General features: G+C 36.7%; 1 pseudogene; it reads right to left on the bottom strand.

Moving 5' to 3' along the window:
- Window positions 1–13,937: 13,937 nt before the first annotated feature.
- On the bottom strand, window positions 13,938–15,322 carry LOC128555895 (uncharacterized; annotated as a pseudogene).
- Between the last annotated feature and the right edge of the window lie 1,168 nt (window positions 15,323–16,490).

Genomic DNA, 16,490 nt, shown 5'->3' with positions numbered 1-16,490 from the left:
AGTATAACAAGTATAATTTTCCGAGTGGAAAAGGGATTTTTTGTTTTGTTTAAATGCAATTTAGCGTTATGTTTGGCCTACGTGTGCCCGTATATGCATTAAATTTCAAGGCAATATTTTTACTGGATTGCGATCAAACTTGGTAGGAATTAACAGTTTTAGGGAAGTTTGTGCATTGTCAAGATATTCCATGAAATTGAATGTAAATTGAGGTGTTGTTATAAGAATATTCAACCATTTTCGATCCAGACAATTTCCTTCATTTTTAATGCGGTTGCTATTTCAACAAAAACAAGTACACATTTTTTTTTGTACAATCTTTATCGCTGCTTTATCTGTTTAGTTTTACAAAACGTGAAAATAGTGAAATTTACAGACTTTCAAACAATATCACATGCAGTTCTGTATAAATATAACATAAGATATGTATTTCCCATCTGAGAAGATGGAGTTCAATTCAGAAAGGTCTGACACATTCAAAAGAAGATAATCTGTAAGTGGAATAAAAATTTAATAGGACATTAAAGAAATTCGGAACAGTAGAAATTTAGAATAATTATCAATGTTTAAGCAGCCAATTTATTTTAATGTTAACTTAACTTGCATATAAGTCGGGAAGTAGGGGGAAGCTCATAACTAATTTCCATGACTGCTGACCTTTTTAAGCAAGAATAAAATACTTGATAAATGTTAAAATAAACCAGAAATGAGAAACAGGCAAGGTAAACAGTATTATAATAGATGCTTTTCACTTTGCAACGGTCGTCTCCACTGGCCGCCATTTTGAGGGTCATTCCAGACATAAAAACTCTGCCACAGAATTTCTCACAGTGCTGACAAAGTTTTCTATTGATAAACAACTTCCTTTATATGTGTGAAGGATTATGATACATGTCTTCTTACCTTTATATTTTTTGTCGATTTTGTATACTCATCGAAAGTTGGCGTTATTTTCGTTACATAGTTTAAATTTGTTTGGCAATGTCAGAAATGTGCATGTACTCTGGCCAACAAACACAGCCAAACGAAACTCATACGATTTTATTCAGCCCATTGTTAAGTTCATGTACCTGCTCTTGATTTTCTCGTGCATCCCATGTGTGTTAACCGTGTGGTTTTATTGAGCGAATTTTACACAGGTATATGTGTTAGCCAACATACGATCATATTTTGAGACAACCAGTGTTTTATAACGCCGCGGCTAAATTTCGAAGGGAGGACCCAAGTTTTAGCTATGCTCCAATGTGGGCAAACGCAACAACACGTCGCTAGACGTTTTAACGTCTCTCGTTCAACAATAGTGCGTTTCGTTCGACGTGTCAGAGACATGGGAATGCTTGTCGATAGGTCTCGTTCGAGAAGACTGCGTGTAACGTCAGTACGGCGGGACAATTATTTCTTGCATACCAGACGGGGATTTCCGGTATTTTTACCGGTGCTGGAAATATCCATCTTACACCCCGGGGTGTAAGATGACTCTCGTGCTTTAAATGACGTATTACGAACTACATATATGTAGAAGATTTATGTAGTTATTTATATTTTATTTCGAAAATCGGAATAAAAATCCAATACCTTGACAGTTCCTCTTTGTTCCTGATAGTATATTTCTCGATTCAAAAGACGTTATTTTATCAAAAATTCATAACGTTAGGCTGGAACTGATAAAACAAAACCGGAACTAAACATTGTTATTTGTCTTTGAAACGTCATGACGTCTTTCCTGTTTACGGACGTTGATTTACCGCGCTTTGTTTAAATACGCTGCTATAAGAAATAGTTCTAGAAAGAAAGCCGTTCGACTGATTTTAATTTTATTATTATATCTTCATATCAGTATGCAAGAAAAAGATTCTGTCACTGATAATAGGTGCAGATGGGAATATCCGGCTCTCGGGTAACTGTTTAGGCGGTAACTCGGTAGGAACCTCGTTACCGCCTAAACAGTTACCCTCGAGGCCGGAAATTCCCATCTGCACCTATAACCAGTGAAAGAATCTTATAATATGTCAACGCCATTTGCGTGACAGATTTGTGACGGCTGAATCTACGTCATGTTTAGTGGTAGGTAATTGTGGATGGCCTATTAGTCGACATACAGTGAGAAATTGGCTTTGAGAACGGAAAATTATCTGCCACATATGGTGGCTGATTTCTGCCAACTTCGCCTTTTCGCTTTGTCGCCCGCGATATTATTCCAAAGCAATACAACTTGTTATGATATATGCAAAAGTTCATTTGCATTCATAAGATTTCTGACTTAAAACATAAGAATTTGTATATTAACGTCTTAATATTGTGCCTTGGGATTATTTCCTTATGGTATAGATAGTTCCCGATTTTTGCGATTCTTCTCTCCATTGAAAAAAAAAACTGACAGACATTTTATGGGGCCGGGAGGTGGGAGGGGTGGGGGGGGAGGTCCAAAGTTGTAGAAGTCTAATACAGATAAACTACTACACTTACGAGAAAAGGAAACTCCTCATTCAAACTCATTGTACAATATTTTTATAAACCGTGATTCAAAATTAGAAAAGAGCAGTCCAATTCGCAAATCTGATGATTCAAATGAATTTATGGTTAAATAGACAAAATGTCATGGTGGCATTATGCTTCAAATCTTGAATTTCAGTAGATTAGCCAGAGGAATTGCACTGACACAATCAGTAGCGCATGTGGCGATCTTTACGGGCAACCACAGTACGTCGCCCCATGAAACCGCACCAGTTACGTAGCAGATACCCTGTGATTCTGGCCCACACTTTGTGAATCGCTGCTATCAGTTCCTGGCCGTCGACGTTGACGTAACCGTCGTCCAAGGTAATTTAAGGTGTGTTCAATTGGATTGCAGTCCGGTGAGCACGTCGGCCAAGGCAAAACGTCAATGTTGCTCGTCTGTAAAAAGTGCCTGGTGACATATGCAATGTGAGGTCGCGCGTTGACATGCTGAAAGACCAAGCCTTGACCTTGACGGAATATAGGGACAACCCCAGGACGTAATATCTGGTCGATGTAATGCATGGCTGTGAGATTACCTTGGCACACGACGAGTTAGGACTTAATGCACCTGTCAATATTTTGCCCGCCCAGGGGGGCGGCGGGCTGACCCAGGGGAATTTGACATTTCAAAAAAATTGTTGTCTAAATCCCCACCCTAGAGACAACCCTTTTTGTCTAAATCCCACCCTAGAGCCTTGTTGGTACATCAAATGTTTGTCTAATTCCCGCCTGTCGGGAATGGCCTTCTGTCTAAAGTCCCGTGTATGCCCGCCGCTCCCCAGGGCGGGCAAAATATTGACAGGTGCATAAACTCAAACCATAACTCCGCCCCCGCCGCAAGGATTGTGCTGCAGAACGCAATTGTTAGCGTAGCCTTCACTAAATCGTCTGTAGACATGGATACGTCCGTCGGAGTTCCAAAAGTTGAAACGTGACTCATCACTAAACACTACGTTCTACCAACGCTTACCGTGATGGTTACGGGTTTAAATTAGACGTTCATGACGGTGACATAGCGTAGGAACTAGACCGCGGTAGGGCCTGTGGCAATGGTGGCTGATTTCTGCCAACTTCGCCTTTTCGCTTTGTCGCCCGCGGGCGCCAGGACGAAAAGGCGAGATTTCTGGTTCGGGCACGTTGTCGCCGTTTCGCTTTGTCGCGGGCGCCAGAGCGAAAAAGTGAGATTTAGAACTCGACAAGCGAAACACCACAACGCGACAAGGCGAAAAAGCGAGATTTTTAACGCGCCCTCATTGGCGCGTAAAAATATCGCTTTTTCGCTTTGTCGCCTTGTCGCCAGGGACAAAGCAAAAAGGCGACAACGCGCCAAAGGAAAAATCTCGCTTTTTCGTTTTGTCGCCTTCCTGTAGCGCATGCGCACACCATTTTTATGAGATGTTTAGTTTAATCATATTTTATTGCTCTCTGTTTCAAAGTTACACACAATAGTACATACATTTTTAACACATAACAAAAAAGCAGAAGGGTTGGGCAGAAATCAGCCACCATAGTTTTACCATGTCAGATCAAATATCGCTTGCTCGTAGTTTGTGCTACTGACCGATCTTTAGTTTAAACAGGTTAGCCGGGCTAGAACAAAAACTGAACTACATTTGTTATATGATTTGATAAAAATATATTGACTGTGTTTTAATTCAGGTATTCAATGAGTGTATATAGGTAATAGAGGGACCACGATGTTAACGTTATAGTGACTCATTATAGACGCTCATTTTTATTCTAATCACTTTATGACAACAGGCTAATTGAATGAAAGATAATGGTTTAAATTTTGATTTATATGAAATGTTTTCGAGCAGACGAGATGACTTTCATTCCTTCATATTAAGATTTAGTAGGCATAAAATGAATAACAATACTCGTTATATAAGTAAAACAACTCCACTTTGATTTATACACTCTGTAAATTTTAATTCGTGCTCTTTATCAAAGATTGTTATTCTGCTAAATGACTGTAAGTGAAATTTGATTAAAGTAAAATTTTGACAATTGTAGATCAGACCAAGACATAAATTTTCCCATCGTCTCGAAATGTTTAAATGTCAAATGTGTAATTTTATAGATTCATGTTTCCTTAAATAATGTGTCTTAATTATGCAAATCATTTACTTTCTCCAACTCTATCTTACATGTAGCTACATATGAAATTTTATTATGTACAGGGTGTCGCTGAAAGTTTTTAATCGGTATGATTTATGTAGGATTATATCGATTGTATTTTAGAAGTGGGTTGCCTAACATTCCCTTAAGCAATTATAGCACATGGTTTGGAATTATGGTAAGTAGGTACACCACAGCCGTTGCTTGACTATGATGAAATATTCTTCGTTATACGAAGTCGACGTCAGGGACTGGAAGAGGAGCACATTGTGCAGCCATCACTTGAGAAAGTCAACAGAGAAGTCAAAACGACATTTGTATAATGTTAACTGTATGTGCCAGATGTAAAATGTGGTGTATCTAATGTCCATCTGGAATCATCGCCTCTGCGCTTCTGTAATTATAGCCGTATTTTCAATATGTCCCTGTGACAGATCCAAAGTCCAAGATCAGGTTCAATACAAATTTTGGTATAGTAACAATAACAAAAATGGCCTATTTGAGCCGTGCCATGAGAAAACAAACATAGTGGCTTTGCGACCAGCATGGATCCAGACCAGCCTGCGCATCCGCGCAGTCTGGTCAGGATCCATGCTGTTCGCTTTCAAAACCTATTGGGATTAGAGAAACTGTTAGCGAACAGCATGGATCCTGACCAGACTGCGCGAATGCGCAGGCTGATCTGGATCCATGCTGGTCGCAAAGCCACTATGTTGGTTTTCTCATGGCGCGGCTTATTCTATGCAACCTGTAAAAAAAAAGGTGCAAGGGGATTTACGTATTTATCATAAATGTAATACTTTTCGAAGTTGAAGATGTCCTCAAATCATTACAAGTTGACAAAGCAGCTGGACCAGATGGTATCAGTAACAGACTCCTACGAGAAATTTCACATGAGCTCTCCTTCCCTTTTTGTAAATTATTCAATGCATCTTTACAATCTTGTACACTGCCGTCAGCTTGGAAAGAGGCCCATGTAACTGCTATTCACAAGAAAGGCGATGCATCACTTCCAAGCAATTATCGGCCAATTTCTCTTTTAAACACAACTGAAAAGGTGTTCGAACGTCTGGTTTTTAAGCACGTCTTTAATCATCTTCAAGATATCAACTTTCTAACTACAGCTCAGTCCGGTTTCATTCCTGGTGACTCTACTGTCAATCAACTGGTCCTCATTTACGAAACACTTTGCAAAGCTCTTGATGATGGGCTGGAAGTTCGTGTCGTTTTCTTTGACATAAGTAAAGCCTTTGACAAAGTATGGCACAAAGGTCTTTTATCCAAACTAGAATATGCAGGTATTACTGGACCCTTGCTCTCTTGGTTTCAAAGTTATCTATCAGATAGGCGTCAACGGGTTATACTTCCTGGCACTCAGTCATCATGGGCTCACATTAAAGCAGGAGTTCCCCAGGGGTCAATCTTGGGACCTCTGCTATTTCTTATCTTTATTAATGATATTGTACAAGAAATACGATCTTGTATAAATCTCTTCGCAGATGACACTAGCCTCTATGTAATAGTAGAACAGCCTGATTCAGCCGCAACTCTTCTCCAGTCAGATATCCAGACAATCTCGTCGTGGGCCAACAAATGGTTAGTAACATTCAATCCATCTAAATCTGAATCTCTTCTTGTAACCAGAAAACGTAACCGTCCGCAACATCCGCCTCTACATATGTTCAATCAAGAAATACCTGGGGTCCTTGAGCATAAACACCTTGGTGTTTTTCTTTCTAGTGATTGTACATGGCATAAACATATCAACTACATCACAGACAAAGCATGGAAACGTGTTAACATCATGCGTAAATTAAAGTACTCACTAGACCGTAAATCCCTAGAAGTTATTTATACATCTTTTATTAGGCCAATATTAGAGTATGCTGACGTTGTTTGGAGCAATTGTGCCCAGTACGAATTCGATCAACTTGACAAAATTCAAAACGAGTGTGCACGTATTGCTTCTGGGACAACAAAACTCATCTCTTTGGAAAATCTACACCAGGAAATCAATTGGGAACCTCTATCGGAAAGAAGATATAAGCACAAACTCGTTATATTCTATAAAATGCAGGCAAATCAAACACCCGATTATCTCTCATCTTTGATTCCCGACGCTGGTAACCCACGATACTCACTAAGAAGCTCTGATGACATACATAATATACATGCCAAATCTGCTTTATATTACAACTCCTTTTTACCTTCAGTCATTCGTGATTGGAACCAACTACCAGCAGACGTTCGCAACTGCTCAACTTTGTCAGCCTTTAAAAGTCAAATTTACAAGAACAAAACGAAAACGCCACAGTATTATTACGTTGGTAGCAGAAAACTCCAAATTCTTCACACACGACTTCGCACTAAATGCAGTTCCCTCAACCATCACCTCTTTATGAAAAACATTTCTCCGTCTCCTTTATGCACGTGTGGAAAAATTGAATCAAACTTCCATTTCCTTTTCGAATGTAGATTATACAGTGCTTGCCGTAACGTCTTACTACTTAATCTACAAAACTATGAGATTGATCTCAACACATTGCTCTTTGGAAACCCATTCCTTTCAGACCAGGATAATACTATAATATTCACGCATGTTCAGAATTACATATCTGAGAGTAAGAGATTTTCGTGATGCCTTTCCTTTCATTCCGAGACAATACTCGCCCCCCCCCCCCCCCCCACCCCATCTTTCTCTGCCTTTCCTCTTTCTGATTACTTTAGTCTTTAGTACTTAACGTTGTTCTATTTTCTATTTTTAATTATCATTATCATTTTACACTATACAGATACTTGTATCACGACCTATTCCCACTACGAGTATAATATGATATAATGCTCTTTTGTGTTTACATACAAACTTTATTGTCCGCCTAAGGAGAAGAATTCTATAAGACATGTCTTTCATTCTTATCCTTTCCTTAGTATCATGTTAACTTGTTGTTGTAAATAATTATACAAATCTATGTTATGTACTCTTGGGAATAAATATGTTTAAACTAATACTTTTCATATTTATGTATTTAAATAATAAAAGGAAGTGAACTCATCAAACAACAGTCGGTGTTGTACTTTCAAACAGTAGTCGTTTGTTGTTAATATGAATTGAGAATAATAACATTTTTGGCTATTTCATCAACTAGGTCGAAACTATCCTGTTTTATTAAGACATCCAATTTTGGCCATTTCATTAACTAGGTCGAAACTTCCCTGTTTTATTACTGAGACATTACACTGAAAAGATTTGGCGAACTGATACAAAAGGAAGGAAACTGATTATATTTTTGACCAAGAATTATTTCAACATAAGTTGCAATACCACAAAGGAACTAAATTCAATAAGGTTCTGCTATCGATGGATTTACACTTAGGGGGCAAGGGACAGTAGATTTGAAAATTCCACATACCTGCGCTGGTACCAGTGCGAAAAAATCATAAAAAAATCCAATTTTGATATATTCAAGCGAATGTATAGCATATACTTAGCACTTCACTATGTGACATTTTCAGCCTGCCGATTCTGTTGCTTCTGTGATAAAAATGAGTAAAACGCCGGTTTCAGGACACTAAATTTTGAGGCAAAAATGGCTCAAAATGCACACCTTGCGCGACCTGTACCGTTTTATCTGCAAATGACTGAACTAAAACATATGTATATTTTTAAAGCATGTGACCAGACGACAATAATGTTGGGAAGAAAAGTGTCCCTTTTTCCGCAAATTTTAACTGAATCTGAATGGATGGATGACCGTTTCCATTTCGTCTGACTTCCGTTACCTCAGGTAAGATTTTAGACCCGGCCGTCTACACGGAGCTAGGAAAATCGATTCAAGCACATATTTATTTTACACAATAATTACTCGTACGCAGGGATCCTTAGTTCTATAAACATCATAAATAACTAGTTGAATATATGCCTGTAAAGTACATCTATCTATTTTATTTAAAAAACGTACCCGGGCCAAATGCGTAACTTGCCCCTGCCACTTTAACCTATGCCTAAGTAACGGAAGTAAAAATGCGCACTCTACATAAGACAAAAAAGACATGATCGCCGAATGTAAACTACGTTAAAGTTCAATTTGAGTCTGAATTATGATAAATTACCAGTACAAGATAAAGAAAAATATATGTAATCCTTTGCACGTCCGCAGTTACATGCCACACTCTGAGAAACTTGGACTAATGCGCATTACAACTGACAATAAGGATTAATAATGGACACGCATTAATCTATTATTCAGCCATATTGGCTTTCATTTGGAGAAATTCAGGTTAAAGAAGAATGTAGAAATGGTATTCATCAATTAAAAGCTTATGTTTATATGGATATTTTATAACACGATCTGACAGAAGTTACAACTGTTCGCAATTAGTTTACACGATAATATCATTAAAAGTCGAATTTAGAAATGGAATGTTTAATCAATATCCGTTGAAGTAGACATTCCATTGCCGTCAGTGGATTTTATTATATGAAATACTAAAGACACACACACCTTCAAAGCACGAGCCCCCCCCCCCCCCCCCCCACACACACACACCTTCAAAACCCCACCCCACCCCCTAAATTTGACAAAGGCTGCTTGATACGATGCAGATTTTACTAATTTTGCTTTTTTCCGAAACATGAACATCACTTCAAAAGGAAATTTCTATCAAACTTCTCCTTTAGTAGATTTTATTTACAATTTTTATATCGTGCGATATGTTTATTTTGAATTGAGTGCGTACTAATCATGGCATTGAAATATATACTACAACTATTCGAAGAAGAAAAACCTCTTTTGACAGATAAATTGATATAAAATATGACATTTAAAAAGGTAAGGATAAAATTTAACGTCTGTTTTGAGAGTGGATCTAAATTTTAGAATGCTTTCGGACGGACGAAAATAACTAGAATAAAGATGGATCCTCATGTAAGATATAATTAAAAACATGTCTATCTTTAATCGAGGCATTCTGAACCATAAATTCTGTAATCAAAACCTTTTTTACTGTGGCAATACAATTTGTAATACAATGTATAATGTTTTCATGAATGTTTCCGTATTGTTGAGCGGCATACGCGTAAAGAGCGCATGCGTATTAAAATCAAAACATCCGGTTAAACAACAGGGTAATCAATGGCGTCGTAAATTCGTAATGGCCACGATTAAAGTCAAACCATAACAGTTCAGAATTAGTGTCCTTTGTACCAGAATTAATAGCAGAATTTGAGTTGACATTCTTGTTGACATGATGCTATAATATGAAAGTGTGGTTAATCATATTTAGCCCAGCGGGTACTTAACGGGACAAGATATACTTGGTAATTGACGTGAAGCCTAAATCCTTCAAAGTTTAGGTACAGCAGAATATCGGACTATTGAAATTGAAATTTATGTCATACACTTAAGAAAATGAGAGTTAAAAAATTTGATGCAGCCCGTATATCGCATTGTCTCCCACTTCATGTGACATATAATGATATAAAGTTTTGTGAGCTATAAATTAGAACATGATTATAAAATGAGGCTCCCCTTTGCCGATGATTTACGTCGTGGTAGGTAGCGTCGTAAAATTGTCGCGTATGTCAAAATTGATTTATGAAAGCAGGAATCCTCGACTATGAAACTTGCTTACAATAGCGTTTAATAAATATTTATAAGACAAAAAGAATACAATACAGGCTATTTGTATAAATACTTTTTTCACTTGGTCTCGCTTTTTAGGAAAATTAGCATTTCACACCAGGAAAAGGAGCCAGCGTGCACTTCATTTGATATTAATAATTTTAGCACAACAAAGCTTTATTTGAATAATTAAAAAAAAACGTTGATTATTTCGTTCCTGTGCGACCAGAACTTACATGATAATTAACAGCGGTGAATAGGTAGATAATAATAACAAAATATCATATGTTAATTAACTTATTTGATCTAAATATGACGATCATTCAAAACTGAAGCCATCAGATATGGTCGAATTATTTAAAAGGTAATACAATAACAGCAAGATCAAGAACAACAGTATAATTTATAATATAACATTTCAAGCAGAAGTTATAGCTTGCTTATAATTAACTTGAATTTCTTTTATTACTTTTAGAGTTTTAGTCAATGTCTTTCAAAATCTTTTTTTTTAAATGAAAATATTATACATTATTTTTTAAGAAAATAAAAACCTTATAGGATGGTAATATAGACTTATTACCTTCGCATAATTTTACAAAAGGGGGTATTTTCACTCATCAATTTTAACAATTTTGAATACCAAAATAGTTGACTCATTTTTTTGGCAATTATATCGCATGTAGTTCTTGGAAGATACCAATTGTCAAACAGCAACACCCGACTGAAAGTAAACCTGCATTGGTATATTCGTTTCAACTGAGTAATTGAAATGAAACTGACATGTGAATTAGAATATTTTAGAAAAAAATTTTTGAAAGGTTTTGAAACTGACCTTGTATCTGTTCTTGCTCAAGATGTAAAAGGAAGTAGCAATACTTTACAAGCGTGTAACTTCTCATGAAACGCTTAATTTAGACAGAAGCATAGAGCTTGCCTTCAAATTAGGGTCGACACACGTTTAAGGTCAAGGTCATGTGACCGGCCCAAGATCATCAAGGCTCTTGTTGAAGACAATGATATTTCCAAATATATTCTCACTTGTTTAAAAGACATGCGCAGATCTTTTTATATGCATCGGTTTCTCGGTTTGTGGGTACATATCTTACCTATTTCGGTACTGCATTACCAGAATACGTTGTGCTTAAGCGCAATTTGGTAGGGACTACCACAGGGTAAAGCTACCAATTTGCGTCATCGCCAATTTGAGGAGTGACAGGGCTAAATGTTTCCACTGTCGTTTTCTGTAAGTATTATGTACGTTTTGTCAGAATTTCCTGTTTTAACGTCTCACTAGATTGCCTTGCCTATATGCCGTCGAAAACATATTAAAGATAATTATGGTCACGATCTTGAGACACGTGATGAAAACGCATACATGAACTACCTACTTTCACTTTTATATCAGATTCAAACTTTGAAGTATGTTAAATTGCTTAAAATCATCTAAAAATGTTCCTCCTTACAGTCAAGCATTGATTGATCTTATATCTGGAATAAAACTGGCATTTACTATAAGCGGGAAATGTCACAATATTTTACTATGCGTATCAGGCAAATTACGAACGTCATACCTTAAAAGAATTTTTCTCTTGTCTCTACCATTCCTGGACCTATAAAATGGTTGTAAAAGCATGTCATGTAAGTGAAAATACGTATAATTACTGACTAGCAAGTCAGTAGAATCTGTAATTCACTTTTGAACATTTTGTAAAAAGTAGAGAAATCGGCAGTAAAATGTTTCTTCAGCTCTGCAATGATATTACAGCAAATAATATTTCTCAAATAGTTCAATGTTTGTGAGGAAGAAGATCTTTTCTATAAATTCTTGTCAATGATAACGCTTTAAAATTCTAAGTTCATAGCCTCGTTTACAAGTGCATGGTCATTTTAAATACATGTTAATACATGAAACAGCACACCTGCGATCATGCTATTGATTTGCCAGAAGTCCCAGATATAGACGCACAAAAATAACATTCATTATCAAAGTCGCTTACTAGGAATTATAAGGTTTCTTTTCAAAAAAGTAAGAAAATCGTTATAAATTTTCGATAACCTATCTTTACAACAAATAGATAAAACATCCAAACAGACCCGCCCACGTTAAATCGCACTTTGTCTTCCGATGAAAAATACATTTCATGATTTCAGTTCAAAATATTACTCAATCCAATTAAAAGTCACATAGTCGTGTCAGCTCCATTGAGAAAAAGTTTTAGCTTCTATAAAGTATTCTTTATGATTTCATGATTGCCGATTTCAAAGTGTTTCTTTTGGAACGACACCATTTTGTTTATGTTTTTCGTGCACGACGTCAAATCACACGTGCAGTCTCGCGGGAAGTGTCGCCATTGATTTTACTTCCCCAGTATTGGTTATACGAAAGTAAATGTTATTTTCTTTCTATACACAATAAATATCAAAATATAAAGATGTTAGTGCATGAAATAGCACACACGCGATCATGCTTTAACGCACATAATTTTGACTGGTGCATTGCATGGATCCGTAAACCGATCAGTAAACTCCGCCCCTTAGTTATTGTTGCGGTTTCCCACAAGCTTCTTTCAAAATGGCGGATTCGTGTACAGTTGCGATGGACTCGTTTGAAAGTATTCCAGATGATTTTCTGTGAAATACTTACCAAACTGTGAAAAAATTGCGCCAAGAAAATTGTCAAAGGGACTTAATCATTTTACTCAAGGATATATATATATGGCATTAAAATTAACTCAGATTAAACCATGGTAAAAGCTAGCGCTGAATATGTGAAATTGGCGTTCTCAAAGAAAGAGTGAAAAACCGTGGACACTTTCGCTGGACATTGCTCGCATATCATCTCTTCAAGGGCTTAAACTTCCCAATTTTAAACAAATCCAAGACCAGCAAAATTGCACAAGTCTACCACAACAATGGCACACATCAAGAGGGTCATAGATCTTACCGATACCTATTAATCATGTTGTTGAAACAAGCAAACGAAAACCTGTGATCTGTCAACTTTACAGTTCATTAAAGTATTTCCAAAAATAAAAAAAAGAGAAATGATACAGATAAGTCAAATCCATTTGCATTTATTATATCACGGTATTAATGGTAGTTATAAATAGTTTACGAAAGTCGTAAGGTAAAATAAGCACTGTGACATTCTAAACTGCATATTTTAGCATGTGCGTATATTTAATTTTTTATATTGCATTTATAAATAACTGATAGGAAAATCAGTTTAAACTTACCAGTTTTCAGACTTCCTAGAATAGAACAGAATGATGTCGAAACCTTGCGGCGAACATAGGGGACACCGTCGCCTGGGAAGCCGTTGATAATTCGTGCTTTGTCAGAAAAAAATATACGGAATATCTATGCATTAGGTAAAGATCCCACTAAATTTGCGCCAATTAGTGTTAATTGGCATTCACTGAGTTTCTTATATTGTTAATATGCAGGTAGAAAAAGAGAAATTGTCAGACTGGATTCCCAGGCTAGGGACATCGTTGTCATACTTGTTGTCTACAAATATGAAAGAAACATCATCACGCATTGGTCCAGTTCCACTGGGATCAGTACTTCCATTATCAGGTAAGGTGCAATGATAATAAAGTATTAAAATCCACTCCTGGATACTTATCTATCTGCCCTTGATTTAATGTCTGATTAATATGAGCTTACGTTAATAGGCCGCACACTGTCCAGATATTATTTATCATTTTTGAATAATGATGTTGGTATTTTATGTGAAATTATTTTATATCTTTTGACTTTATTAATGATTCGTTCAATGAGCACCCTATGCTTGACAATTTTCTGTGTAAGGTAAGTGTTAGCAACTGACATTTGGCCCCCGGAAGTGGTGTGAGGCGGAATATTAAGTACTAGTCCTAATTGCTCCAATTCTTGGCCAATATTAAAGCCTTTGCCATTTCAGCGTCACCCCTTGATATAAGCTTCGCCCAATAAATATTTAAAAAGTTCTAAAAATCCACTTTGTTCAGAAATTGCTTTGTCAGAGACTGACCCGGTAAATAGTTCTGAAATAAAAATAACAGAGCCACTTGGTTCACAGCCAATAAGTTCCTTCAAACTGGTACTTGATTTGTAATTACTATATATATGACTTTGTAGTACTAATGCACAAGGGACCTGTGTCTTCAATTCAGTACCATCAATAATTACAAGCGTAGTAAGAAACTCATTTCTAAATACCGTGGGCATGTTTTGTACGATAGTGTCTCTATGTGACCAAATGGATATCTGTGCAAGTTTGAAATAAATAAGTTCAACCCATTGGTTAAATATAATGCCCGTTGACTGAGTTGACCGCAATATCTTTTATGTCGAAGTTGTGTCGCAATCGACAAAGTGTTAAGAAAAGGCAGTTTTCTACTGACAGTGTTTTTATGTCCTTTCTTCCATCTTGATACTCAACTGTCGATACTTCCGGTAATATAAATGACAGCAATGCTAAAAACCTTAAATAAGTTATTCACGTGTAATACTTAAAATGTTCTCAATTCTGCTTTCTCTTTTCACCACTGTTTCGACACAAAATGTAAACGGAGTCTGTTTAGAATATTTGTTTGTTGTATTATTCTGTAACTTTGAATGACATTTTTAAGTTTTACAATTTCTTCGTCCTTGACCGATATAGCTTTGTTAATTTCGTTATTTTGGGTTTCTACTCTGCAATTCTGTTTGTAGCCGCTGTATGTCGGTTGCCAGTAATAATTCTTCAATATTACTTCCCCCCCGCTTAGCTCAGTAGGTAGAGCGTCGGTCTACGGATCGCGGGGTCGTGAGTTCGATCCTCGGGCTGGGCGTATGTTCTCCGTGACTATTTGATAAACGACATTGTGTCTGAAATCATTAGTCCTCCACCTCTGATTCATGTGGGGAAGTTGGCAGTTACTTGCGGAGAACAGGTTTGTACTGGTACAGAATCCAGGAACACTGGTTAGGTTAGCTGCCCGCCGTTACATGACTGAAATACTGTTGAAAAACGGCGTTAAACCCAAAACAAACAAACAAACAAATCAATATTACTTACAAAATTCTTGTCTGTGTACCTCTGTCCATACTATCATCTTGACGGATGCCGCAGCTATAATTACTGGCATCGGACAACAATTTTATGTTTTCAAGATACATACACAATTGTTAGACAAGAAATACACTACATATACCTAGTTCAGTCGATGTTTGATATATCAGCATTATGTGTTGCTGAAATAATATATTTTACAATCACTCTTTCTAAATTTGTGTCTTTTGTATTCTAAATAGATTCCAGAGTACGTTATCTTTTAGGTGGGGTCGAACTGGTGTTGCGCACGACCCATCTGCCGGTATGGGATCAGGATATTGCTTACCTAACCCGACACCCCCAACGAAGTGCTTCAATAAGAAATTAGTCACTTAACATTCTTGAAAAGTATAAGTTTTGTATATAAACATACAGTTAATTGCGAAAATATTGATCATACTTTCAATTGCGGAGTATATATTGCTGAAAAAGGTCAGCTGTTACTTATGTAGGAAATAAGATATAAATGACTTATTGATCTAATGTCATGAACTGAATAATTCCCTGATCGGCCTGGATTAAAATAAATTTATGTAATTCAAATAAAAACCCCGATCACAGACGAATGAGTAAAGGCAGACAGACGATACATAATTTATGCTGTTATATTGTACCATGTGCATTACTGACAGAGATGTTTTAATATAAAATTATCAGAATTACCTTTGAGCAGATTGCTTTGTGTTTATTGATCTGTTCCGCGAGGGCGTCCGCATGTTTTTATCCAACGCTTACATTTCTCTAAATCTAATTTTGGTTTAGGAAGCACTATCTAGTCTTTCCGGGTACCGCTCGTCGGAGTTACATATCCCCCAAGCAACCTCAACACCATTTCCACCGGAAAACAATGTTGTGTATCAAACTTATAACGGTTTCTAAGTGTAAGCTTGCGGGAAGGAATAGCTGGTGAGCAACAAGTGAGAAGCGCACTGAATAATCCGCGTTATCTTATTTATTTATGTTAGATAACAATTAGTTTTATTGACAGCCCGGATCTATCCAATGTGATAAGATGTCACTTTTTTCTGGTTGAATCGGTTTAAAGCACTGCTTGTATTAATTAAATATATTGCGAGATCTCATTGGCAAATTTGACATGTTTAGAAAAGCCTTAATTAGGAATTTTGCATTATAAATTAATGTGCGATTTAAGTAATATCTCACGAGTA

This window comes from Mercenaria mercenaria, chromosome 3 (genome assembly GCF_021730395.1).
Source record: "Mercenaria mercenaria strain notata chromosome 3, MADL_Memer_1, whole genome shotgun sequence".
In the NCBI taxonomy this organism is placed as follows: domain Eukaryota; kingdom Metazoa; phylum Mollusca; class Bivalvia; order Venerida; family Veneridae; genus Mercenaria; species Mercenaria mercenaria.
This window is presented reverse-complemented; position numbering and strand designations above follow the sequence as displayed.